Consider the following 26,204-nt stretch of genomic DNA (forward strand, 5'->3'; position numbering starts at 1 on the left):
GTGACCTCCAGTACAGTCCTTCACTTCACATCCAGCTCCACGCAGTGGAGCCGTTCAGACCCGCTTATGAAATAGCAAGGGAGGAGAGCTTGCTTCCGCACATAGGAGCCAATATTCTCATCGCAGGGGAGAAATGGAGGCATGAATACAGGCATCACCTGACATAATGCACCCCATGCCATGTCATGCCATGTATCTGTGGTGCCAGAGAGAACAGACTGCATGGTCTCCACCAGTTACCAGGAGGTGAGAGGCTGAGCCATGCTGTTTTTGAGGTGTCCCTCTCCAGCACCCCTGGGCAGGTGATTTCTGGCTTAGGGAAAGGTTCAGAAGGCTGGGCGCTCACCATTTCTCTTTGGTTCCCACAGGACATGTCTGGGATGTGGAAGCCTATGGTATTCTTGGCTATTGCAGCTGTGGCTCCGTATGTGTTACCCAACACGCAAGTGCAGGAAACAGGGTCCTGGGCCAGCTGAGAGGGCAGATGCTCAGCAGCTACCACCCTCACCTTTGGGCAGGACACACTGTGCCAGAGCCCCCATCTGACCCATGTATCCCATGTACGGGCATCTCCTAAGCCTCAGTCACTCAGGCTAGAAAGGCTTATGGGAGCTGCTGACTCTTTCTGGTTCCCATTTTCTGCCTTGTATAAGAACTTGGGTTCCTTGTAATTAAATATCAACCAAATTTTTTAAAAAAGAAAAAAAGAACGAGGGAGGGAGGTAAGAAGGGTCCTGCAGCTCCAGGGGACCCAGGGGCATAATCCAAAGCAGCCCACTCAAATTGAAATCTCACATTTAATGTTAAGAAATGATACAAATTTTGCATTTTATTTCTTAAAAATTCATGTTTATTTCAGTAGACTCCCAGCCCTCTCCAAAGCTCCTTGAATACAAATGGTGTTTCAAACACACTGTGCTTCCCTGGGGGCTTTGTGAACCTCCCAGTTCCAACTTGAGCAGCATGGCCTTTGGCTGTGAGCTTGCTCCTCAGTCACTGAGGCAGGAGGGCTCCTCCTCCCCATCTTGGGGATGCACCTGGGCTGGGGGTCCCCCAGGCAGGAGCCGACAGACCGTCTCTGTGTCTGTTGCTGTAGCATCTTGGGGGTGGTACTGTTGCTTCTTCCCCAACTTTCCTGCTGGGGATGTTGCCAAATGGCTCCCAGCCAGGCTGCCTGCTAAGCTTGGGGAAGAAACATTCCTTTCCCAGTCTCCATGAGGCTCTATTTCGAAGGGAATTTACAAGAATAGAAATTGCTTTGATCTTCAATCAAGATACAGAAAGATTCACTCCTTTCCCCACCTCCCACTTCTTAATCTCCAACTACTTTAAGAAACACACACCTGGGGAAGAACTTGCTTTCTCCCTCACCTTCCCGAAGGCTCCATCCCCATGAGGCATTTCTGTCTGGCCCGAGACATTTCCTTGGGACCTGCCCCCTCTTAATCCATTGCTTCTTCTTTTGCTGCTCTCCACTTTATCTACTTAAACAAGCAGCATCTTCAGGAGCAAACAGGGGACAACTAGGATGCAGGGCCCAGGACTAGAAGGAGGTGCTTTTTTGGTGGTAATGGGGATCGAACCCTTCACCGAGCTGCCCTCTGGAACACACTTTTTTTTTTTTGGTACTGGGGATCGAACTTGGGACCTTGTGCTTTCAAGGCAAACAGCAGAACCACTGAGCTACATCCTCCGCCCCTGCACACACTCTTTGAGACAGGATCTCACTAAGTCACTGAGTTACCCAGGCTACCTTGAACTTTCAGTCTTCCTGCTTCAGCCTCGCAGAGTGCTGGGATTACAGGTGTGCACACCATGCCTGGGTAGGAGGTGCTTTCTTTCTGAGGAACTACAAAAGGGAAGCAGAAGGGAATTAATATTGTCAAGGTTCAAGGCCAGGGACGGTGAACCTTTGAGAGACCGAGGGCCCAAACTGCAACCCCAAACCCAGTTATTTATCGCAAAGCGCTAGCACTAAACCCGAATTAAACCCGAATCTGGAGGTTTCAGTTTAGGAAAAAAACAGCTCATACATCCTTGTCCCTCTACCTGCTAAGGCACTGCACTCACAGCATGACAAAATGCACCCGCAGGGGAATGGCATTCACCCTGAGATCTGCTTATAACCCACACCTGCCTACAGGCATCCTCTCCTTTGCTAGATCCAGTTTTCCTGGAAAGCCAGGCCGGAAGAGCACAGAGTAGAAGGAGGCCTCCTGCCATGCTCATTCGTTCCTTTCCTGTCTTCTTGCCTAATTCTTTGACAGGTCCTGGCTTGTACTGCCATTGCCAAAGGAACTGCTCCCCTACTCTGCGCCATGCCTGGAGCACTTCAGATACTCAGGAAAGGTCTGACAAGTTGCATGGGGTTGACAGGCACCAGACACACCATCCTGCCTCGGTGCAGGGCTGAGACTGCAGGCAAGGGAGGGAGAGGGGCGGAGGCAGTGGGCTGGGACAGGAGGAGGACCTCTGAGACAGTGGGTCTGAGCCAGCACCGGCAGTTAGTGGCATTTGTCATGAACAAGGGCCATTATCTGGAAGAAAGTGAAGAGCTGGAAGGTCAGGAGCTGGGAGACGTCCTTGCCCTGTCACGCTGTTGTTCCTAGAGACCTAGGTCTGCAGCCCCGGAGGCTCAGAGCTGGGGGGGATGGGAGCAGGAAGCATTGCAGGGACTGGGACTCTCAGGAGGTCGCAGAGCACGCAGAGCCCAGGCTTCCATGAGCATCTGCGAGGCCCACTTCCGACTGACCACAGCGGGGGCACGGGAGGACCTCAGGGCTGCTGCTGTAGGCAGAGGAAGTCAGATTTCAGTCTGCTTTCTTCCTTTTGCTTCCCTCCCTCCTCCCATCCTCCCTCCCTTCTCTCTCCCCTCCCTCCCTTCTTCTCTCTCCTCTCTTAAACTGAGTCCATTCCACCTGCAGACGACCCCCTCTGGCAAACCTCACCCTCTCTGTGTTATTCTCCACCTCTAACACAAACTCGTGCCCCTTAGGGAGGTGAGTGTGTGTGTGTGAGAGTGAGTGCGCGCTGGGGAGGAGATGGGTGCAACAGTCCGACCAGTGATCTGTGCCAGCTGCCTGCCCCTGGCTCACCTCGCTCCAACTCCTGCCTGTGCCCCGGTCGGGCCAACTTCAAGGCAGCGCTCCAGTGGAGCGCAGTCCTCCCTGAGGCCCAGCGCCTCCCAGGCCTGGGTGGTAAACAGGAGGCGCCACTGCCCGGGGCCTGCGCACCTGGGTGCGGCGGGCTTCGCCACCGGGGTGAGGGGCCCTTGAGCGCCGGCGGGCAGGGCCCTGGCAGCCGGGTGGTAACTGCAGGCAAGCAGGGCAAAGGCCCCCCGGGCATGCGGGGCCTCGGTGCCAGTCCCTCTACAGCGCTCTGTCTCCGGGCCCGTCCCTGCGCCCAGGCCGCTGTCCCCAGGGCCCCTCGAGTGTCAGAGGAGGGGCGGGGGAGGGGGGCCCTAACTCGCCAGGAGCAGCCTCTCCGGGCGGCCCCGTCCACTTCGGCGCGGGGGACGCCGCTGTGCGCCAGGCAGAGGAGCAGATGAGCCCGTGCACCTGCAGGCCGGAGAGGAGCTCGGCCTGGGCGCCCACTGCGCGGGGTGCTTGGCGCGGGAGCCGGGCCTGTGCGCACGCCGGGCTGTGCATGGGCAGCAGATGCCCCTGCACTGCCGACGACTCTGTCGGAGGAGCGAGGCTACCGTCTGCTTCCAAAGGAAAGTTCAGGTGGTGAGCGGGGCACTCTTCCCCTTCTGCGAGCAGCGACAGCCTCACTGAACAGGGTCCCTCTCTAGAGGGAGGTGGAAGTCCGCGATGTACGATGTACAGCTCGCGATGTACAGCTCGCCATCTTAGTGTGTGCGTCAGCAGCACAGGGCGTTCACAGCGTTGGGCAGCCACCACCTCTCTGTCTTCAAGATGTTGTTTTTGGGTTTTGTTTTTGTTTTGGTACTGGGGATCAAACTCGGGTCCTTGCGCTTGCTCAGCAGGCAGTGAAACCACTGAGCTAAATCCCCGGCCCCATGGCTTCAAGATGTTTGTCACCCGGGACACCCTGGACCCGTTAAACAGTCCTTCCCCACGCCTCCCCTGCCCCTCCCCCTCCCTATTCCCTGGCAACCACCAGTCTGTTCTGTCTCCACGGATTTGCCTAGTCTGAATATTTCCTATTAAAGAAACCATACAGCATGTGATTCTGTGTCTGGCTTCTTTCAACCAGCATGATGTCGCCCAGGTTCATCCATGTAGCATGAATCACTACTTCTTTCCTATTTCTGGTCGAATTTTATACATACACCACGTTGATCTCTTCCTCTGTTGATAGACATTTGGGTCGTTTCCGCCATGTGGCTATTGCAAATAGTGTCACTATGAACACGTGTGAACGAGTTCTCAGTCTCTTCAATTCTGTTGGGTGCATACCTAGGAGTGGAATTGCTGGGTCATTCATTGGTAATTCTACATCAACTGTTTAAAGAAATATGTATTTTACTGATCCTCAGAGCGTCCCTGTGAGGTAGACAGGGAGGATGATAGGTGCTTAGTAAACTGAAACCTGTCATTGTGATCAGATGCAGAAACTAAGGCTCACCGTGCGGAAGTGACTTGACGGAGCACGTTCTAAGGAGCTGAATCAGAAGTCTTTTGAGGGATTCTGATTCTTACTCCGAAAGAGGAGCCTTCTTGGAATGCAGGCTATAAGGTTTTCCCAGTGAGCAATCCCAGCATCCTGAATTTCTCCAGGGACTCAGAGACTTGATCCACCCAGCCCAAGACCCAAGGTAAAGAGACCAACAGAACGTCCGCTGTCTCCTCCAGGCCCCCAGCTGTCTCGCCCTGACAGCAGGTAGCGTGGCTGGCGCTGATTGCACCTGGCAGCTGGCTGGCGCTCCTTGGGCTCCGGCTTCTGTCATCGCTCCAGCGCCCCTTGAGCTTTTGCCTCAGGCCCATCTGCAGAAGCGGCTTCACGGAGCCTCCCCCGGGCCAGCCCAGAGGCACGTTTGACCTTTTGACCGGAGGCGCCCGCTGCAGCGGCATCTGTCAGCCGCCTCCTCATCTGGGAGCCTGGGCGAGCGTCTCGGTCTGCATCAGGGCTCCGCCTGGGCCCCGTCCTCTATTCCCCTCCTCCTGCTTCTCCCCGGGTACCAAGAGTAGAAGCCTGGGCTCCTGCAGAGGAGAAAGGTCACAAACTCACGCAGGGAGGAGCAACAGGAAGCCATGTGGTTTGCCCTGCCTCTGGAGAATCCGAAGCTAAACTAACCCAGGAGAGGAGCGGATCTTGCTGGCTCCTGCTTGGATAGCAGAGCAGTGTCTGGGAGGAGGGGCGGGGGTCTGGGGCACTGGATAATTATTGTTTTGTTTCTTTAGCCCATCATCACCATGCCATCCTTACACTCACCCTTCTGCCCTTCTGCTCCGCCCCTCTTCCTGTTGAAAGTCTAAGATTTAACTGCTTCAAAATAGCAGCAGCCTCTCAGCTTTTATGGCTCTGAAAATGCCATTCCCAGTGGGCAGTTGCGTTCTGTCCTGTTTTTCCGGAGAAAGGAGTGCGGAAGAGCCCTAGAGAGGGACGCAGCCCCCGGGAGATCCTGCGTGTGGGGCTGGGCCCCGCGCTCATACAGGCGCCTGTCTCTTTCCTGCTGCCACCGTAGGTTCTTAGTGACACAGAGGTCCGCCTGGGGCACTGGCCCGGTGGAGGACAGCGGTCTCCCCGGAGAGTGACTGGCACGGGTACCCGGGGGGCAGGTCGAGCTGTATTCCTTGACTCGCACGGATGGTGGTCCCATTGCTTTCTCCAAGCTGTGTACTGGCTTCTGTGTCCTTTAGTGTGTGTGTCATTATCCTTCACAATACAGAAATGGACAGAGAAAGAACCCTGCCTTAAGAGTCAGAATGTTTGGGGTTGGCCTTGGTGCTTCTGTTTGTTGTCATGAGATCGTAGGATAATGGCTTTCCTCTGTCTGGCTCTCAGTTTCCACTTCTGTAAAATGGGGTCAACAAAAGTTAAAGCCTTCGGGACAGCTGTGAGGACTGAATGAAATCTTGGATATTGTCACTGCCTGTAAACTCTGGAGCACAGTTCACATGGAAATGATTACTTTCCCTCATGGAGATGGAGTAAAGGCCACGTACGAGAGGTGGGCCAGCCTTGGGAAGGTCCGTCTCTGGGCTGAGGGTTGGCGGGGATGGTGGCATTAGTTGCTTAAGGCTGCCTGGACAAATAACCACAAACAGAGTGGCTTAAAACAACAGAAACCTATTTTTTCTCCTCTCTAGAGGCTGGAAGTCTGACATCAAAGCATGGGCAGAGCCACATTTTCACATTTTCCTCTGAAGGCTCCAGCAAGAATCCTTCCTTGCTTCTTCATAGCTTCTTGTGGCTCCCAGCAATCCTCGCTGCTCCTTGGTTTCTAGCTGCGTCGCTCCATTGCCTGCCCGTCTTCACGTGGCGCTCTGTATCTGTCTCTGCACCCAAATCTGCCCCTCCTTTCTCTTATAAAAACCCAATCATGGGATTTAGGGTTGCTCTCAACGCCCCCCCCCCCAGTGCAATGTAACTTCAGCTTAATCTGATTACCTCTGCATAGACCCTGTTTCCAAATAAGGTTACCAATGTAATGGGGGCTAGTGCTTCACTCTTTTCTGGGGGACACAGTTCAACTCACTGTGATCATGTTCTGGGTGGAGACAGCAAATGAAGACTCCGGCCTTACTTTCTACCATTTTGTGGCCTTGGGCACTAGCTTCTTGGGCCTCCAGTGAAAGTAGGTAGGAAGGCAGGATTTGTTAAATGGCTATAATGTGATGTAAACGCCAGAAACCAAGATTTACCCCGCCTGTAGGAATGATGAAGACTGCTAGGCCTCTCAGACAGGGTGTGTGGTTACACAGTTCCCGCTGGGAGGAAGCCAGAGCAGCAGAGTCCTGCTCTGGTCATGGCTTGTGGGACCTAAAGGACAGGACAGATTCAAATCTCTGCCCTGTCTGCAATGGCAGTGGTCAGCTCACCCTCAAGTGCCTGACCCCTCCCCAGGTTACTGTGTAGGGTTCCATCTGGTTTTAATGCTGCTGCTGGGCTCCTATGGGTGATGGGCCTGTCCATGTGTCCTGCTCAGCTGGAGAGCCCCGAGACTCCATCTGGAAAGAATCAGAGCAGCCCGCCATCCAAGCACCAGCTGTACCTCGGCACTGGGCTGGGGATGCAGAGGAGGCTGTCTCCCCACTCCTAGGAACTTGACGTGTTTCCGGGAGACATTCCTTCTTCCCAGCCCTCTGTCCAGCTCCTTCCCAGGGGCCCGGCTCTGCTGCAGGTAAGGATTAATATTCTTTTGCCTGGTCTCTTCGCTGGGGCCAAAACTGAAGCTGCCAACAGTTCTGGCCCCAGCTCCAGGTGCAAGGGAAGGGAAAAAGTGGTGGTGTTTGCCCATCAAACATCCTTGAATAGAGCCTTTCAGAAGGGCCTCTGCCTGGCTGTCTGTCTAGAGTCCAGCCGAAACGGCTGCCAGGTGTGCCAGCAGCCTTGGAGTTGTCTATTCCAGCCTGCTCCTCCCTACAGGCCAGTAGCCTGGAGGAGACAAAAGATGTCCCATGTTTGCTCTCTGCCCCTGGATTGCACTGGATGGTCCCAAAGGAGCCACAGGTGGAACCAGACGAACAACTGCTCTGAGCAGACCCTGCTCAGAATCGCCCAGATAGCAGTTCCCAGACCTGAGTGAGCGGCACCCATATCACAGATCTCGGAGCCCCACCCGCACCCCGAGTCTGGGGTGGAAAGGGAGAGCCTGCACTTCCAGTGAGTTCCCAGGGGCTGTCCCTGCCACTGCTCTGAAGACCACACTTTCGAGAACGTAAAGAACACTGGTCTACAGAATTACAAATCCAGCCTCCATCTCCCTTCCAGGGAGTCACCGAATAGGGACAGGCCCAGGAAGCTATGTTTTTAACAACCTTGCAGGTGATGCTGAAGCTCAAGATTCAGGAAGCCAGCGCCTTAGATCTACACTGCCAAGTGGCGGTGTCCCAAAGACATACACTCACAGTGCTCGGGAAGAGGACTTTAAGCCCATATAGGGCAAGGAAAGAGTCACATAGACAGACAGGTCTCTATTTGGCTACAAGAAACAAGAAAAAAATACAAAATGAGCAACAAACTATGGTGAGTGGAGATGGTGCCCTTTGCCTGTTTAGTGGGTGAGAAATTGGATGTGGCTGGTGGTGGTGGTCACAGTCTGGGACTTCTCAGCCTGGGACAATTCTAGAGGTTATTTCCCCACCTTGCGTGAACAGCTAAGAGTCCTGTATCTTCTTCTTTTTTCCTTAAAATTCTCTTCACATTAAAATAGGTAGAATAATGCAAATGTCCCTCTGAGATTAGGAGGGGACATGAATTCAAATCATAGTTAGTATCTTTCAGCTTCTTCCTCTATTTTGGACATGACCTGATAAAAAGTGACAGGTGGGCTGGGGATTTAGTTCAGTGGTTCCAGCACCTGCCTCGCAAGCGCAAGGTCCCGAGTTCGATCCCTGGTACCAAATAAATAAATAATTAAATAAATAAAAATAAAAAGTGACAGGGCAGGGGAGAGAGGAGAGAGCTGGCATCTGCCCCTTTGCCGGAGGACCCAGCAGCAAGGGTCAGGAGCCATCTAGCCTGACAGGCTGAACACAATGCGGGCAGGAGGGGTAGACCGCTGGTGACGGCTCAGGAGCTCTTAGAGTTGAGTGTCCAAAAGCAAAATGGCCATGCTGTCCTGCAGGTGGGGCCAGCAGAGAGCAGGGACACACAGGTGGGTGTGACTGGAAACTGTGGCAATTGAGGCCATTGAAGGGCATTAGCTGCTGGCAGGACTCTGGGTCCTGGGGAAGAAATGGAAAAAAGTGGAAGAAAAAATGGTTTTCAGCCCTCATGCTGGGGCTGAAGGCTTGCTGGTGGCTGTTGGGAGTTGTGTGTCAAGGGAGATTTTAAATCTGACTTCAGCAGGGAAAGTAGGAGAGTCATATTGTCACCTCATTAACAATTAACAGTGGCAAAAATGGGTGCCTTGTGGGGATTTGCTGCCGCTGGGCAGGAGCAGGAGGACTAGGGTATCGGGCAGCTCCCAGAGACAGGGAGCAGCAGATGGAGCCCACACTGTAAGCCTGGTGGAGAGGTCTAGGTCCTCAGGGTGTGAGGAACTGGGCCTCAGGGGCAAGGCAGAAAGCTGGGTGTCAGAACTAAGGCCGTGAAGTGCTTGAACAGCCAGGGCACATGACACAAAGCCCTGCGGCACTGGGCTGCGGCAAGGCAGCTTAAATCCCTCCTGTGCGGGACCAAGACTGGGATGCAGATTGTGCTGTGGCTGGTGCTGGAATGGGAGCCAGGCAAACCTGCCCGCTGGGCAGTCTGGACTGGCTTCTGGAAAGAAGTCAGATTGGGTTCCCGGGGACTCCGGAGTCCTGTTGGCAATGCTGACCTCTCCACCCTGACCCCATCCATCGGGGCTCTGTGGAGGACTGGCCAGGGCTGGACAAGTCATTTGGGGAGTGCCTGAAATCCGAAGAAAAAGAGAATAGCCAGAATCTGGGAGACACATTAACTTTTCCGCTCCACGTCTCAGCACCTGGTTTTCTACTGGGGAGATTCATGGGCTCCCTTTGCCTCCTTGACCTTGGGCCCTGGCTGGGCCTCTGACTCTGTTGCTTCATCTCAGCCTTCAGAAGACAACCATGCGTCAGCTCGGGCATTTCCTCCCCTCCCCCAGCCTCCTGTCCTCTCTGTAGTCTGAGGATCAGGTGGAAAGCTGTGCACATTCCTATCTGAGAACAGAAGAGGTCCCGGAGGCCTCACAAGCAAGGTCCTGGAGCTGCAGAGTGGAGCCAATTAAATACCAAGGCCCAGACAAGTCTTGTGCAGCAGGCTGGGGTTGACCATCCAGCCTCAGCGGTTCTGGGCTCTGAGTGGAGCTGGAAAGGGTGAGGCGCACTAGGAAGGCAGCCTCCTGCACCTTCTCACCCCCAAAGTAGCAAGATGATGGAAAGCAGCTTTGGATCGTGGGTGCCCAAACATACGAATCAATCCCTCGGAGCACTTCTTCCTCTTGGGCCTTGCTCCCTGAGAAGCCCCTTGTTTCCTACCCAGTCACAGGGCCTTTGTCAATTTTCCCCTCCTGTTTGAATACATAGTACCTACTCCTGCTGAGAAAAGGAGATGAATACACAAGCAGTGGTTAGTCAGTGCCAGGTATGATTACTCTTTCCACTTCTGGTCCTCATGCTCCAGAAGTCTGGTATCTCAGAGTCTCTCTGGAACTCCTCTCCTCTCCAATTCCAGACAACTTGACCCGGAAGCCATGGTTCCCAAGCCTTTGTGTGCATCCGGATTACCTGTGGCACTGTGGACACAGCCAAGGGATCTCCACTTCTGGAGATTTGAAGTCAGTGGTTCTGTGTCAGGGCCCAGGATCTTATCATTTTAAGGGTCTCTCGGGGTGTTTTTGGTGAACCTCGAGCACTGTGCCATTGCTTGGGCCATTTGTCTCCCCCTTGTGGGCTGAGGGACTTGAAGTTCTTGCTGTCACTCTTGCCCGTTGGTTTGGATTAACCTGAGACCATTGCGACCCTAGAGAAGCACAGCTAGGGAAGGGACTAGAATGCATTTGCATCTTGTTAGCCGTCAGGGATGAGAGGATTTGCTGCAATGGAGACAGGTCAGTACACATAAAGAAAACCTCCCTCGGATGGAGAGCTGGCGTAGACTCACACCTGTGACACTGACAGCACACTCAGCTTCTGGCCGTAGGCGTGATGGCATTGGAGGCTGACAGGGTGTAGAGAAGGGGTCTCTTTGTCACTAGGCCCTGAATCACCTTGGCAAGACTCAGGATTAGGCTACCCTCCTTGCCCTCCGCCCCTACACAGCTCCATGGTTCTCCTGTCCACCCTGACAGACGCATCCTACCTCATGGCTGCCTCCTGCCGTTCACGCCCTGCTTCAGGTTGCCTAGATCACAGGTCTGCCCTGGAAGGCCTTTTCCACTCTGCTCCTTCTCCCTGATTAGCCGCAAGCAACACAGATCTGCAAATCTGCCGAGGGGCTGAAGTTGTGAAATAGGATGGGGAGGAAGTGACGTAAAGATAATGTGCCTCTAAGCTGATGGCATCAGCTACTGAGACCACAGAGCCATTAGGGAAACAAACCCAAATAATGCTGTGGAGCAGGAAGGCCAGAAGACAGTGGCACTGCCACCGTACTCTGCACGAGTCAGTCTTGGCACACAAGACCCAGGGAGGCCTCTGGATGCTTCCTGTTGGAGCCCCCGGGGAGCCGCCATCATGTGCTTGAAATGGACATGTGATGGCACCTAGTGGTCACCTGTGTCCAGAAAACTGCAACAGCTGAGCTTTATCACCCAGGAGACCCAGACCTAACAGGCGCACTGGTGAAAGGCTGCAGGCAAAATAGGAAAGGTGCAGGGACAGGCAGAGACCACCGCCTCCTCTTCCTGGGCATACAGCTACCCTGGATTCCCGGCCTCCCTTGTGGCCATGTGACTGGGTCTAGCCAATGGGATGCCAGGAGCTGAGCAGCACCTCCAGGCCTGGCCCTCAAAGTCTCCCCAACAGAGTCCTTTTCTCCTCCCACCTCGGAGCCAGGGGATGAAGATGGTGGAGCGGTGGGCTAGAAGCAATGCGGGTACCAGCTGTCACCTGGACGAGAGCTGCCTACCAGGCAAGAAGATCCATTTCAGATTTTATGTGAGCAAGAAATAAAGTTCTATCATATTTGAGCCATATATAGGTTAGGTTTATTTGTTGTAGCAGTTAGTGTCATCATAAGGGACCCAAGCCTGAGGGACCTTGAATAAGGCTGAAGGAGAGGGTCCAGGGGTTCAGGTCAGAGCAGAGGAGCCAGGAGTGCTGGGGTCAGGGCAGAGTAGAGCCCAGAGTGGGGCAAGAGAGGAGGAAATACACAGCGGAAGGAGACACCTGGGGAGGCTGCAAGGCAGGTGAGGAGGGGCAAGCAGACCTCCCGATGACTTCCCAGGTCTCTGGATGCCAAGAGACCTGTGCTTTCTCCTCCTTCTTCTCACACCCTCTTCCCCTGGACCCCTCTTTTTGTTCCTGTGCTTCCTCCAAGGGCCAGACCTTGCCACCTTAGTGGAGGAGAGGAGAGAAGATCTTCAAGAAATGCCAGCCTCCAGCAGGAACACAGAGACGGATTCAAATGTTCGCTGGAGAGAGGCAGCTGCCTTTCATATTTGCACCAACAAATGTTAAGCAAATCAATCACTCCTCCAGGCTGGTTCTCAGGGGAGGAGAGGGAGGGGAATTTGTGATCTAAGGCCAGGAGTCTTAGCTGAGAGTTTGGTGCCTTTCAGAGGAGAGAAAACCTTTAGTTAAAAGCTACCTTAGCAAAAAAAAAAAGCTACCTTAGCACTGATCCAAAGGGAAATTGAGCCAAGTGAACTGCAAAGTAATTTCTGACCTTGGGACAGATGGATACAGAGTAGAGCCAGCCCCAGGCATGAAGGTAATACAAGTTTGTTACTACTATGCCTGCAGGTTCTGTTGTCCCTGCTGGCCTGGTATTTACAGGTGCAGTGTTACAGATCTATGCAGACTGCCACTAGGGTACACGGTGATGTTGTGGCCTTTTCAGGGCCCTTCATGAAGGACAATTTCCAAAGGCTTAGGCTCTGGAGCTCCCTCAAAGACAAGGCAATGCAAAGGGCATATTTTCTTTACAGATGTGTTCTGGCCTTGGAAGGAGTAGTTGAGGCAGGAAGAAACAAGAACCAAGAAGACTTCCCTGGAAGGCAAGTATTGTAACATCAGATCTAAAACTATGGAGAACTGGCGGTGGCAGTGTAATATGGAGGAAAAGCTCTGTTGTCCTGGAGCTGTACACAGTGTCATTTCTCCCTCTACAAGGGAGAACAACTTTTCTAGGAGCACAGTTCCGGGTTTGGAGTGTTTATTTCTTCTTTCCCACTGCCTTCTGGCTTCCATTGCTGTCCCGCAAAGTCTACAGAGAGTCTGTGCCATTACTCTGCAGGTGACTTCTCTTTTCACTCTTACCAGTTGTAAAGCCTCCTCGGCTCTGTTATTCTTCAGTTCCTTTGAAATATGCTGAGATGTGAATTTCTGTGTGTTTATTCTGCTTGGTATATGCCAGTGGTGGTGAACCTATGGCACGTGCGTGTGCTGCAGCTGGCTGTTTGTTATCATCGAAAGCTCTAAAAGTTTCATCATCACTGGCTTATGCTGGTCCTCCATCTGTGGATTCATGTACCTCCTCAGTTTGGAACATTCTCTTCAAATACCTCTCTTCCATTCACTCTCTTCTTCTGGGATTCTGATTAGATATTCATTCAATTTTCTTATTCTAGCCCCCATTACTAATAAATGCATTTTTGTAATTCCTTTCTGTTGTTCTTCATAATTTCTTCATATTTCTCTTTCACTGAGTCTGATCTTCTATTTCTTTTTTTTTTTTTGGTACCGGAGATCGAACTCGGGTCCTTGTGCTTGCGCAGCAGGCGGCGAAACCACTGAGCTATATCCCCGGCCCTCTGATCTTCTATTTAACCTCTTTACTGTGTTTAAAAATTCAACCATTGTTTTTCTCACCTATGAAATGTCTATTTGATTCTTTTTTGAATATGCCTGGTCATTTTTAATAATCTCTCATTTTATGCTCATATTTGTCACTCCATTTTAAAATTTATTTAAACATTTGCTACGACATGAATTTATATTCTCTACCTGTTTATTAAAGACTGCAGGCTGAGGGCTAAATTTTTTATGACTGTTGTGTGTATGTGTATGAGTCAGCATTTTGTTGCTGTGACTGAATGACTGAATACTTGGGAAAAACAACTTAGAGGAGGAAAGGTTTACTTTGGTTCATGGTTTCAGAGGTTTCAGTCCATGGCCATCTGGTTCCATAGCTGTGGGCCTGAAGTGAGGCAGAAACATTATGTGTAGAAGGATGTGGCAGAAGAAAGTTGTTCACCTCATGGCTGCCAGAAAGCAGAAAGAATGGGAAGGAGACATAGAAGAAGGGACCAGGGACAAGATATAGCCCCCAAGGTCATGTCCCTATGACCTACTTCCTTCAACCAAATCCCACTTCCTAAGTTTGTATCACCTCCCAACATGCCATCAAATTGTGAACCCATCAGTGGATGAATCCACTGAAGAAGTTAGTGCCCTTGTGGTCCACTCACCTTCTGAAAGCTTCTCCTCTGAATACATGAGACTTTGTGGGGACATTTTAGGTCTAAACCCTAAGATCTAAACCCTTTAGATCTAAACCCTAGTGTGCTTGGTGATCTTTTATTATGAGCTCATATGTCATTGATTTTAATCTTTGAAAATCCTGGGGAACTAAAATGAAGATGTTTTCCTTTGGGGATGATTTACATGTGCTTCTGCTATCAGTTAAGGGTACACCTGACCAGGGACCACTTTCTTTCAGGTGGGTCCTTGACTTAATTTCAAAGTCTTGGGCTCAACATCTCCTTTCTGCCGATGGCCCAAGGCTTAGTCTCCTGGGTGTGGCTCTGATGTCAGCATTTGTTCTCTTAGGAACTGTATCTTTTACTTGTACTTCCCACTCACACAATTTTAGTTCATGGTTTTCAGGCCTGTTTTGGTCCTTGCAGAGTTATTTACCATAAGCCTGCCATTGAAATTGCTATCATTTCTTGTGTAAGATCTAGCAACTTGAGACTCTAGTCTGTCAGACTTTTGGCCTATGAAATCAAGATCTAAGTCTGTAGCTTGTCTCTGATGCACTCCAGCTGAATGATCCTGGGTAAGGAACTTAACATTTTGAGTTTCAGTTTGATTATTTGTGAAATGGCACATAAGACTATCCACCTTGGAGAGAAGTAAAGATTAAGTAAGACCATTTAACTGTGTATTTCTCATCCATTTTCCCACTGCTGCTCATGTGGTAAATGGCATTTACATCCAAGACATTAAATTTGTGTAATATCTTAAGCAATTTCATGAGGAAGCAAAGCACTAAAATAATCTGTTTGTAGCTGTCACAACTAATATATGTGAGAAGATTCCTTACCACAGGCACCGGTAAGACAGGTCTCGTGTGATGTGAAATTTCCCTACCATTTCTAACTGTTCCCTCACTCAAGCTGCCATTTTGGGACCACAAAGCAACATAAGAATTAATGTAGAATAATCTTGATTCTATTTGAATTCTAATATAATATAAAGCACAGATAATTAGAACATTTTGGTATTTTAAGTAGGCCTCTAGGTTGCCAGGAGCTCTCTCAAGCGGCCTTGGCTTGAACAAGCCAGGAGAACACTAGCACTCAGCTCTTTCCCCCCACTGTTTCTGTCATGCTGTCCTCCCCTCTCCGTATCTTCTTTCTGTGTGGTCTCTGCTCACTCCCAGTTTCCTCTTAACCTCATCTTGCCCATGACCATCATGGTCTTTCTCTTGACCAAAGTGTCGAGGTGATTGAGCCTGCTGGTGACTGCCAAGTGAGGAGCTCAGCACTTCTTACACAGCAGGTGCTCAATTAATGTTAGTTTCTCTTCTGCTAGAAATTTCCTGACCCTAACCCTAGGAGGACATGTGCTTCAAGGTTCCCTTCCAGGTCTGGGTTTTAATGGAAAGGATGCACATATGACAGTACTCTTGGTAGTCAGGGGCCCTTCATGCCCACCCATTTCAGCCCTAACCCTTGATAAACTTCCTCCAAAATAGTCATCACTGAACACTGGATGAGGTCAAACATTCTTATCATAAAAGACAATGCAAAGATTTGGTATTTTTCCATTACTCACAGGGTTTGAGAGAACACAGAGAATCTCAAAAATGAAATGTATTTGCACGTGTGTATTTTGGATTTTTCTCTTTCTTTTTTCTTTTTGGTGCCAGGGATCAAACTCAGGACCTTTCACCTGTGAGGCACGTGGCAGAACCACTGACCTAAATCCCTCACCCCTGTATTTTGGATTTTTAAAAATCATTTCCTCCAAGTCTTTCACTTTCAGAAGCCTTAGAAGATGACGATGTCCTAAGCATTCCACTCTTGCACATACATGATCACATCTGCATATACACACAGACACATACATGTAATTCCATGCATGTTCAACACACAGGTGTCTACAAAGTGGCACTCACACATGCCCACCTACACACACATACACACTCATGCAGCAGATCACATTCCAACACACAACAAATAGAAACCACTATACAGAGCCAAGCGTATACTAGCATGCAGACGTGTGCACCGTATATCTTTATGGTGGATTTGATTCACCATCAGATGGGGGTAGGAACGAGAATCACATATTTTCAAGGAGGGTCAGACACTTAGCTGAATTCCTAAACTCTCTGGGGTCCCTGTCTCTTTTCTGTCCTTGGCCCGATGGCAAAATGAGCTGGCTTTGAATGGAATCGGGCTGGGAGGCTATTCTGTCTCACATCAGGAGATCTTTCACCATGGACCCCTGGAAGAGCGCAAAGGGGCAAGGCAATGTGCAGTATGGGCAGAGGGGTGAGCAGCTCTGTGGCTGGAAAGAAGCAGCACGTTGACCTTGTATCAGAGCCATGGAAGAGCCAGATGCTGACTCCACTACATCCTGGGCATTGGGCAGAAGACGCAAACACACACTGGGTCCCGTTGTGGGAGAGGCGGGAGGCAGGAAGGAGGAAAGTCTGAATCTATAAGCTTTCCCTTTATACTGACCAGACTCATAAGTTTTCTTTCTTTCAGCTGGATCTCACATCACAGCTGCCCTATTTACTTACCTACCAGCTGCATTTCTCAGAACCAGCTTTGTTCCTGTTGAAAAGGAAGCCAGGCAGGGTTGGGAAAATATTGCTTCAGCCAGCTCCTTAGCACCGCTGCCTGAAGGAGACCATCTGGCAGGAGTCGCCCTTCAAGAAAGTAAACGCAGTGTCACCTCCCCCTGCAGAGAAGGCATGCAGGGGACCAGAGAAAGGGCAGGCTCCTGAGGCGCGTGGGCTGCGGTCCTCTTCCCCAGTCTCCCTCGGGCCCCTGGGCTCCAGCGTGTGCTGCTGAGCTGGAACCTCCTTAATGACCAGCTCTGGGGAGGTGAAGGTGGTGGGGTGCTGATTTGTAGTGTTTACCAATTTCTACGGCCTGTGTGGATCTACCACAGCAGAGTCACTGACCCAGAGTAGGGAGAGATTCACAGGAACACTCCAGTTTATAACGGTTCACTAGGGTGCACAACCTCCAGAGCATACATGCTCATAACGGGTAGTAAAATAATTAGCAAACAGTGAGTTTGAGCCTTAATTACCTTTGCTTTTATTGTGATGTAATGGTAGGTTTATATGATTGAGTTTCAAATGATGGATGCCTTTTACAACCTGCTCAAAAACTCTGGAAAATTTAACAGTCAGTTCTTGTGAGCCAGGATGGGCTGGCTCCAAAGGCCCAGTCCCCCTTCTCCTTGGAGTCAGAAAATAAACGTGTCTGTGTTAAACCCACTCCTGTTAGAGGCCAAGGCCACATCACCACAGGAGGTCTGGAGTCTCTGTCTGTGGGAGGAGCCGTCTTCTGAGGGTGTCTGCTCCAGTGAGAACAGAGGCTGGAAACTGTTTTACCAACCATGTGAACGTGACCAGAACAGCCAGCAGGAGCCGCCCTGCCAGGCAGCCCCTAGTTATGTACACTCCAACCCAGAGTCACAACAACGTAACCCTTGAGCTGTGTGCTGGAAGGAAAGTTCTTAGTGTTCTCGGGGTGTCAGGCTCTTGGATCTTTGCCATTTTAGCAGGATAGTCTGGTTTTAAGATCTTCCCTAATTTCCTGGGCCCCACCTCTAGGAGTTGGACAACTTCTCGTCTCCCAAAACTCCCATGCGAAATGTTCTCACAAGAGAAGGACTTTTACCCAACAGTGGTCCTGAGAGGCTACACGTCCACTCCTGGCTTCTGGGTGTGTGATAATTACTGAGTTCTACCGAGAATATGCACGATGAAAAGAGACACTTTGTAGGGTAAAAGAGTATCAAGAATGAAAGCTGGGGCCGGGGATTTAGCTCAGTGGTTCCAGTGCCTGCCTTGCAAGTGCAAGGTCCCAAGTTCGATCCCCAGTATAAAAAAAAAAAAAAAAAAGAATGAAAGGTGATGTGTGTGTGGGGAGGGGTGGGAATCCTATTAGTCGTGTTTCAGGGCCAAGACTGGAGGGAATTTTACAGCTCAGACAGGTTGAGGAAGGACGTGAAGAACAGGCCAGCGACTGGAGGGCCAGAAAGACAGATTATCAGACCTGAAGAGCCGAAGGGTGGGGAGGGGGAAGTGAATCGTGTTAGTAGATGTGTCTGTCCCATGCGAGGGTCACCCATGATGAGCACCTACAAGTCATAACTGTTCCCACAATCCTTCAGCCTCATCAAGACCTTTGCTACAGTGTCCCTGATGTTTTAGTGTCCCTCACGTCCCCCTGGCTTCTTCCTTCCTTCCCAGCCCTTCACCCTAATCACCCCACCATGCACTGTCCTTGTCTGCTTCTGACAGACTTTCCCAGCAAGACCTACTCTCAGGTGGGCTCAACTCTGCCTGTTCTGCACCATTCCCAGGTGAGCAAACCCCTGGCCAGAGGAAAACCACAGCTGCACACCCTGATCCTGCCCTGAATGTGAGATGACACAGCTCTGATAAGGCCCAGCCACTTGGCCCTGTCACCCACACTGCATGGTCTGGCCCCAGTGGGCAGGCAGGGCTCTCTCCTTGGCCACTGTGTGGATCCCATCTCCTCCTGTATGAGGCACCTTTTCTCCTGCTGTTCTCCACCCCTTTCCTGAGATATCAGTTGTTTCCTTTCTATTGGCAAAACCCCAGAGTTTGAAGGATGCCCCCTACCCTGTCACTGCAGGCCAGGAGCCACAGTGGGACAGGGGTGATGGCCATGAACTTGTCCTCTTTTTCCCCACCTGTGCATCCCTCCACCTCCCCTTCCTCACTGGGCTGCCTCCCATCCCCAGGGCTGTTGCTTGGCCAGGGAAGTTGGGGACAGGAAAGGCCCTGCACATCTGGTACTGTCGTACTAGTGCTGGCCTTTGCTGCCCTTGCAGGTGTCTAAAACTCACTTCCTCCCCGTGGGCCTTGCATGGTCCCTTGGTAACGCCTCTGCTGGCTTCCTTAATGGCAGCATCCTTGACGCAGACCCTCCCTTGCTTCAGCTCCTTGTTTCCCGTGGCTCCTGGGCATCTTTGCTCCATGCCACATGAATTCTTGTTGGGGCCCCATGGTTCCTCTGAGTGTCTATCTATCTAGGGTGATCTCTCTGGACAGTCCAGACCACCATCTCCACTCTGTGCTCCTTCGTATCAGCATTCGGTCCTACCATAGTGGGAGCCGAACTGCGTCCGTCCAGCCCAGTTCTCTCTCCTCTGCGGTGCCCAGGCCCCAGGTTCCTGCCTACCACACTGCTGCAGGCATCACCAGGCTGTGGCGCCTGCTAAACCCTGGGTGGTCCCATGACCGCCATCTCCTGGGTCACTGTGAGGGACAAGCTTCTCTTCCGCCGCACGCCAGCGTCCAACATCTTTCTCTGAAGAATCAAATTCTCTCTCTCTCCGCTCTCACTTTCCCCTCAGCCTCAACCCTTTAATACCCTCAGGGTGGTCGATGTGCTTAGGGCTGTAGTATGGGTTTTCACCTATTTCTTTTCCACAGTCTGCATGGACGGATGGTTTAGTACCTCTCTCTGGAATGTGGGGTCAATTTGTACCTTTTGCTTTGTGCTACTAAGCCTTTGGGGTCTCAATCAGAAGTACTGGAATCCCAGCACTCTGGGAAGCTGAGGCAGGAGGGTCCCAAGTCTGAGCTCAGCCTGGGCAACTCAGAACCTGTCTAAAAAAAAAAATATATATATATATATATATGGAGAGAGAGAGAAGGAGAGAGAGAGAGGGAGAGGGAGAGGGAGAGGGAGAGGGAGAGAGCCAGGGATGTAGTTTAATGTGAAGACATTGGATTCAATCCCCAGCACCACAAACAAAACAAAGAAGCAAGGGAAAAAGATTTGTATTTTAATATATTGGTGCATGCATCCATATCTGTAACGGAGCCCATATAATGTAGCATGACATAAAGCTTGTGGGTTAAGGAGGGAAACACAAAGTGAGTTATGCCAGTAGTAAGGGAAGCACTAGAGGGCAAAGAGCCATGAAAACCTCCAACTCCACAACCTTTCAACAGCCTTTTCTCTATCTTTTTTGGGTTTTTTTGGTACTGGGGATTGAACTCAGGACCTTGTGCTTGCAAGGCAGGCGGCGGCACCACTGAGCTAAATCCCCGGCCTCTTTTCTCCTTTGTTAGGGTAAGGGCTCTCCTCTTCACTCTCATCACCTCAATGTAAAATCCAGCTGCTGTGTGTCCAGGCACCACACCCAAGTACCAGGTAGAGGAGCCAGGGGTAGCTCTGTCAGGACAGCACGAGCTTCCGCTTATGTCTCACTGGCCAGAGGTGTGTACCCCTGGCCCTAAGGGAATCTGGGAAAGTGAGAATAACCAAAAACTAACTTTATCACAATCTTAAATTTCATTTGGAAGCAATCTCAAACTTATAGAGAAATTGCAAGAATAGTGCCCAAACTCCTCTTCCCCCTTGGACTGCTAAGTTGCCAACTAACGCTCCAGCACCTCTGAAGAATTTAGGGTGCGTTTCTTACAGTCAAAGCTATTCTCCTACATAAAACATAACCGCAAGACGACAATAGGAACCAAGAAAGCCGCGATGATACGCTCCACCTTTAAGTCCCCAGACCCCTTTACTGTTTTATGGTTTGTCTCCAGAATTTCCTTGCCAGTGACTGCTTCAAGTTGGAATCATGTCTTGCATTTAGTTGCCATGTCTCTTTAGTCTCTTCTGACTGTCTGGAACAGTTTCTCAGTCTTCTCCTGACTTTTGTCACCTTGATATTTTTAAAGAGTAAGACCAGTTATTGTACCAGTGTCGCTCGTGTGGGTTGGTCAGTTTCCTTCGGGTTAGGTGCAGGTGATGCCTCCTTGCCAGGAATATGGTGCACAATGTCTTCTCACCTCATCTCATCCCTCAGGTGAGCTCAATTCCACTTGTCCTGTCTCTGACAAAGTCTGCTGTGGTCACCTGTACCGCTGTCTATTCAGCCTCCCCACTACCACAGTTTTCTTTCTTTCCCTTGTAATAAGAAGTATTCTGTTGGGCAATACTTAAAATACCTATTTCTTGTCAAACATGGAAATTTACCCATTTATTTATATCGGCTGAGACCAGAGGTCAGCTGTGGTAAATATTTTAGGTCTTGTGGTCCAATGGGTCGACTCCAGGAGACACAGGTACTTTTCTAACAAAAGAGAGGAAAAAGTCCACAAAGTTGACATTGATGGAAATTACAATTTTATTTTATTTTATTTTATTTTATTTTATTTTATTTTATTTTATTTTATTTTGTACCGGGCATTGAACTCAGGAACTTGTGCTTGTGAGGCAGGCAGCACAGCCACTGAGCTAAATCCCTGGCCCTACAATTATATTTTAAATAGCTAAAACACTTTGGTCTTGGATGCGTCCCCCTGTAGCAACCATTTCCCACCCTTGTTTCCAGCCCGGGGCCTTGTTGGTGCCTCTTCCTGCCCCTGCTGTGATACCATGTGCAGGTTTAGACTCCTAGGCAGCTGCCTTTCTACTGGGACTTCTGCTCACCATGGATGGGCTTGGACAGTTTGTCCCCTACTTCCCTGCTCAGCATCTCACCCCCCAGGACAGCTCCCTCCCTGACGTGGACGCCTGCTGCAGGATGCCTGCCTCACTCTGCCTTACCTAGTGATTTCAGGGAGAAGAGGGGGCAAAGCTGCTTTCAGAAATCTTCACATTCTGGCATTCTTGCTGCCATGGTTTGCATGCAGCTTGGTCCCCATAGGTCATGCGTTGGAAGCTCTGTCCTCTGTGCCTCCTAAGGGTCCAGTGGGAGGTGCAGCTCTTTTCCAAAAGGGTTATCTCTCAAGCTCTGATTTCCTGGAATCTGACCCATGAGACACAGCCATTGGAGCCCTCCCTAGAGGTCACAATCAGTGGGTCAATCTTGGCTTTCACCCTCTGAAGTTGTAAGCCAAATAAACCTCTTTTCTTTATGAAGTATTCATCTTCAGGTGTTTCATAACAGTAACACAAGACAAACTAATGGTTACTTACGTTTTAAAGAAATAATCATTGCTATTGCACATGTTGCTTTCATTATTGTAAACACTTGATCCTGACCCATAGACTCTTCTGCCTCTATGAGAAGTTGCATGATTATAATCTCTATTACATAGAGAGGAAACTGAGGCACAGAGAGGTTTAGTAATGTGTCCATGGTCACATAGCTCATAAGCGGTGGAAGCAGGACAGATTTAGGCAGATGAGTTTTAGAGGTTTTGCCTTAACCACCACGCTGTGCCATATACTGCAAACAAAACTTACCAATGAGTCCTGCAATGAGCTATTTCTTGATTTCTTCCTTTCCCGGTATTTCCCAGTGGAAACATCACAGTCATTTGGTATACATTATTCCTGGGCATGTGTTTATAGTTTGATCATACAACCATCCAGTATTTTGTTGCATACTTCAAAGTTTATATAAATATTCAAGCATGCCTGGACCCTTGGATGAGATCACCAGCACTGCAAAAAGCAAATTTATATAAACATTATATTTAATGTACTGGCTTGAAAATTTTTTTTCTTGCTACATATGATGTTTTTGAGATTTAACCATATTGCAATGCATAACTTTAGTTCTTTCCTCTAAATTGTTATATTGTAAGTTATTGCATGAGTGTACCATGATTTATCCATTTCTTGCTGATGAGTATTTAAGTTCATAATTTTATTAAAAGCATTGCTGAAATACTTTTTGTCACAATGCAACTGTGTGAGTTACTTTAGAATATGTATCTAACAGAAGAATAAGCTAAGTGCATATTCAGCCTTGCTTGATATTGTCAAATTATTTTTCCAAAATAGTTTTACCAGGTATGTTCCAGCTATGGGTGAAGGAGTTCACATTTTTAAACTTCCCTGCCAGTGACTAATACTATCAAACTTTAAATTTTTTCCAATATCATGGATATAAATACTCATTCATTTTCTAATTTACATGTCATGGATTACTGGTATCATGGAGAACTTTTCACTACTATAAAGAATTTGGGACTTTATTTTTTGTGAATGACGTGTTTTTGTCATTTCCCTATTTTTTATTGAGCTTCTAATTTTCTTACTAACTCTGAGGGGTTTTTGATATAATATGGGTATGAATCCTTTGTTATAAATAATTTCTCCCCTTGTGTAGTTTGTCTTTTTATTTTATGATGGAGTTTTTGTTGTACAGATTATAAATTTAAATCAACTGACTTGATTATTTTTTCTTTTATAGCTTACATTTTTTGTGTACTGTTTAAAAATGTCTTTTCTGTATGATAGGCCTAAAGATATACCTGGATTTTCTTCTAAAAGTTTTAAAGTTCTGCTCTGGAAACATTTGGGTGTCTATTCCACCTGAAATTTATTTTTGTAAGTGCTATAAGGCAAATATCTAATTTTATTTTTTCCATGTGGATATCCAGTTGTCTTTGCATCACTGACATAGAAGTCCATCTTTTCCCTGTTGAGTTGAATACCATCTCTGTTGTTTATCAAGTTCCCACACATGTTTGCTTCTGTTTCTGAGTTCTTTAATCTGTTTGTCTCTCCCTATACAAATACCACACTCTTTAAAGCAAGGCTTCCTTTCTCTTTCATTTCTTGATGTGGCACTCTGCTTTTCTGTCATTCTTCTTTTCCTGTGTTATTCTATAACCAGCTTGTCAAGTTTTTTGGTTTGTTAGCTTTGCACATCTCTACTGAGGTATACCTGATGTACAGTTATTGCACATTTTTAACATGCACAATTTAATGATCTTTGACGTATGCCCTTACCCGTCAGCACGAGTAGGTGTATGAAGGTATGGACCTGTGCAGACAGACTGTGAGATGGCGCCCAACTGTCCCCCCTCCTGCTAGCCATGCCCGTGTGCACCCCCTTGTGTGGGCAGGACGCATGGCTTGTTCTAACCAATAGATGGGGGGTCACTTCTATGGTTGTGCATGTGGTTGTCGTTTCCATCTTGCCATTGACTCTCCCTTACTGTAGCTGTGGTGAGCAAGCTGCCGTGCTGTGAGCTTCACTATGGACCGCTTCACATTCACGTGGCAGAGGCGTGAGTAAGGGTAGCCTCGAGCCAATAGCAAGAAAGGCTGCAAAGCCCCAAGTCCAGCAACCCATGAGGCTGAGCCCTGGAAGTAGAGCCTTCCCAATCCAGTGTTCAGATGCACCTGCAGCCCCAGCCTGAACCTTGGCTGCAGCCTTGTGAGAGCCCTCAGGCAGCTCAGCCAGGCCTGAGTCCCTGACCCAAGAAACTGAGCGACCACAAATGTATGTCATGTCAAGGTGCTGGATTTGTAGCAATGTGTCATGCAGTGATAAACACTAATATAATATCCATTACCCCTAAGTTTTCTTGTGCTTCTCCACCTTTCTTCCTGACTCCATCTCCAGGAGTCATTGGTCTGTTTTCTTCGACTATAATTTAAATTTTATTCTTGACATAGTCTTTTAAATTTTGTGCATTCTAGAGGATATGTAGTGGTAGTTCTTTGTGATTTTAATTTTAATTTACCTAGTGACTAGTGGCACTGGTTATGACACTGAATAGTGGCACTGAATGGGCTTATTTGCCATCAATATATCTTCTTTAGGACATAGTTCATTCAAATCTTTGCCCATCTTTTAAGTGGATGGGGAGGGAGGAAGGGAAAGGGGATGAAGAAAGGAATTAAGGTGTGTCATGTACATGTACTGACTTCCTACAAGGAATTAAACAGTATGTACTATAAACATATACTAATAAAATAAAATTTTAAAAAGAGTTCTTTATACTGTCTACATACATGTCTTTCTCTCGCTCTGCAACTCACCTTTTTACTTTTGGAACAATGTCATTTGAAGAGCAAATATTTTAAATTTTTGTAATTAGGAAAATAATGTCCCTCCCACCAAAAAAAGTGTTTCCAACGACCTAATTCTTGGGACCTGTGAATATATAACTTTGCATGGCCAAGGGGAATTAACAGTGTCGGTGGAATTAAGATTATTAATGAGCTGAACCCTAAAATAAGGAGGTTATCCTGGGTTATCTGGGTGAGCCCCAAGTGGTTACAAGAATCCTGAAACGTAGGAAGCAGAAGAGGAGATTAGGGGATGTAACATGAGGATTCAACCTGACATTATCGGCTTTGAAGACAGGCAGAGGACCACAGCTTAGGAGTGGAGGAAGCCGACAGGAAGGAGCCAGCCAGGGACAAGGATTCTCCCCTCCAGCACCAGAGGGGAATTGGCCCTGTGGAGGTCTTGACTTTTAACCCAGGGAGACCTGAGTCAGATTTCTGACTTACGGAACTATAAATAATTAATTTATGTTATTTTAAGCCACTAAGTTTGTATTAATTTGTTATAACAGCAACAAGTAACTGATAACATTTTTACTCTTTGTATTTTATTTTATAATTTGTGCTTTTTCAGTCCTATTTGAGAAATCTTCGGCTAATTCAAAGCCAGTAAGATTTTCACCCCTGTTTTTTCCTGCCAGTTCACATATTAGCTTTTTATATCTTTATCCTTATGATCCACTTTAAGTTTATTCAATATATGATGTGAAGTAACTGGGGAGAGGGTTAATATGATTATCTACTTGTTCCAGCACCTTTTGTTGAAATACAATTTTTCTCTATGCAATTGCCTTTTTTTTATTTTTTTAAATCAATTGGGGGCCGGGGATTTAGCTCAGTGGTTCTGGTGCCTGCCTCGCAAGCGCAAGGAACCAAGTTCAATTCCCGGTACCAAAGAAAGAAAATCAATTGGTCTAGCACGTGTGGTTGTATTTTGGGGCTCTATTCTTTTTCACGGATTTTTACATCTGTCTTAAGGTGAACACCACCCTGTCTCGATTAATGTAGCTTTATAATAAATCTCGAAATTAGATAATGTAAATTTTCCAATTTTGTTCTTCTCAGTTATTTTTGCCATTCTAAGTCTTTCCTATTTCCATATAAATTTCTACAAAATGCCTCTTGGGATTTTAATTAGGATTGTGTGATTCTGTAGGTCAGTTTGGAGAGAACAGGCATCTTAACCATATTGACG

Source organism: Heterocephalus glaber, unplaced genomic scaffold, assembly GCF_053883595.1.
Source record: "Heterocephalus glaber isolate CG9 unplaced genomic scaffold, H.glaber_assembly_v1.0 deba00001600, whole genome shotgun sequence".
NCBI classification, from domain to species: domain Eukaryota; kingdom Metazoa; phylum Chordata; class Mammalia; order Rodentia; family Bathyergidae; genus Heterocephalus; species Heterocephalus glaber.